This window comes from Engraulis encrasicolus, chromosome 15 (genome assembly GCF_034702125.1).
Source record: "Engraulis encrasicolus isolate BLACKSEA-1 chromosome 15, IST_EnEncr_1.0, whole genome shotgun sequence".
Taxonomy (NCBI): Eukaryota; Metazoa; Chordata; class Actinopteri; order Clupeiformes; family Engraulidae; genus Engraulis; species Engraulis encrasicolus.
In genome coordinates, this window is record NC_085871.1 from 15,751,661 (window position 1) to 15,754,160 (window position 2,500).

The window sequence follows — 2,500 nt, forward strand, 5'->3', positions numbered from 1 at the left end:
AATTTCATGTGCTTGAAAGGTCGGTAACACGTTATGTTAGGATTCACCATTAACACATGTCTAATTGTCTGTATAAAACGAGTTGAGTAAAATGTAGGTCCCACTAGGTGCTTATTACGATTATATCAATAACAGAGGGCCTATTGGCAAAGAACAAGACATTTATGGATACATGCATACACACACATGATTGAACTTGCGCAACATCTTATAAATCACTTATACAGTCACTTAGGCATGTGGGACATTCTCCCAGAAACGTACATTTTCAATTCCAAAAACCTTGAACAAAAATATTAATGTTTTGATGATCTGACTATGCAGTCATATTGAGGATATTTTAAACTGTCAGAAATTAATATTTGGCAATCTCATCAAGTGTTCATGTTTAAATAAAATACATTTTAAAGCGTATTTCACTGTTAAAATGTCAGGCCTTGTCACAAACAAATTTGTATTTCTGGCTAATGTGAATCCTAAAATTAAGTCTTACCAAAAGGTTTTATGAAGGGTATGTTCATTCATAGACAATTACACTTTTGATTCTACCTGTCACAACCTCAAACTAAAACCATATCTACCATGACAAATCCCCAAATGAATGAAAATTCATAGAATCACCGATGCTTCACATTCACTATGTGCTGCATTGACACAAACTGAAATCCTCATCCTGTTCCAGTAGGAGACTGGCTAATCTGCAATTCTAACGCAGCAGCAGCAGCAGCAGGAGTGTGAGGTCAACGTGACCTCATGTCAGCTTTAGAGAGCTTTGCTTTGCTTCTCTGCATTGCTGCATGGTGATGGTAGAGTTGTTGTCATAAGGCCTGCTCTTGTGCAGTAGCACTTATGAATATGGATGTCAACTGACATAATTAGGTGTGGGGAAATGTAGAAAAGATGCAAAATGAATGTCATCTCAGGTCACAGAAAAATAAATAAAATGTTTTGTTTTTTTGTCGTTGTTGTTGCATATGCCAGGTGTACGCTCCAAAAAGGGTGTCAAAATCAAATTCTTGGGGAATAAAAAAGCTCTTTGTGCTGCCACAATCCCTTTTTGTCGTTTACTTATTGTGTGGGAAAGAATCACACTTTCCCATTTCTGGGTCGCACAGGGGTGGAGTGGAACCCTTTTCTAATTAAAATGTGCTTTTAGATGAAAAAAATCACAAAGAAATGTTTATCCAAGAATATACTAGATAGACTCGCTTTTTAAGTCCAACAGTCCATTTTATTGTCTTTTACTGATTTTAGATTGCTTTTATTTATCATCAAAGCTCACCACATTGCAGTGAGGTGTCAGATGTACATTATTAGATGGGCACTGCAGACTCAACAGCCAGCCCTCCCCTCCTATCACACCTTTCATTCTTTCTTCATTAGGATCTTAATGGAGGAGATAATTTGACATAAATACACACATTTGGCAGGTCATCTCACAGTAATCGGTCCGTTCATATCTCTCTCTCTCTCTCTCTCTCTCTCTCTCTCTCTCTCTCTCTCTCTCTGCCTGTCTCTCTCTCACACACACACACACACACACACACACACACACACACACACACACACACACACACACACACACACACACACACACACACACACACACACACACACACACGTTATTACCACTGGTTATCCTTTCAGTTGCGCGTGCGCGCACACACACACACACACACACACACACACACACACACACACACACACACACACACACACACACACACACACACACACAGAGAGAGAGAGAGAGAGAGCGAGAGAGAGAGAGAGAGAGAGAGAGAGAGAGAGAGAGAGAGAGAGTGAGAGAGGGGTTCTGCCCAGTGTATGTGTGTTTCCTGCTGCACCGGCCTCAGTGGCTGTCAAAGGAGATTGATCTGGGAGCGGGAGGTGGAGTGAAGGAGCAGAGTGGAGGGAGAAGAGGGAAAAGAGCAGAGGAAATGGATTGGTGCTCCATCTTCAGCAGAATAAATGAAGCCAGGCACCTCAAAATACGCTGCCACACACACACACACGCAGCCCCCATCCCCCATCCTCCACACACACACTACATAAACCGATAGACAAACACACACACTCTCTTGTATATCACACACACACACACAATTACACACACGGCACACAAACAAACACGCGCGTGCACAATCACACACACACAGACACACAGACACAGACAGACAGACAGACAGACAGACAGACAGACACACACACACACACACACACACACACACACACACACACACACACACACACACACACACACACACACACACACACACACACACACACACACACACACACACACACACACACACACACACACACACACACACACACACACACACGCAGCCCATCCGTCTGCACCACAGAGCCACCTCGGGCCAGAGGCAGACAGGTCATTTAATGTAATGTACTACTGTATGCTCTCTGACAGCGAGGCTGTGTGACTCCAGAAGACTTGGGGTGTGTGTGTGTGTGTGTGTGTGTGTGTGTGTGTGTG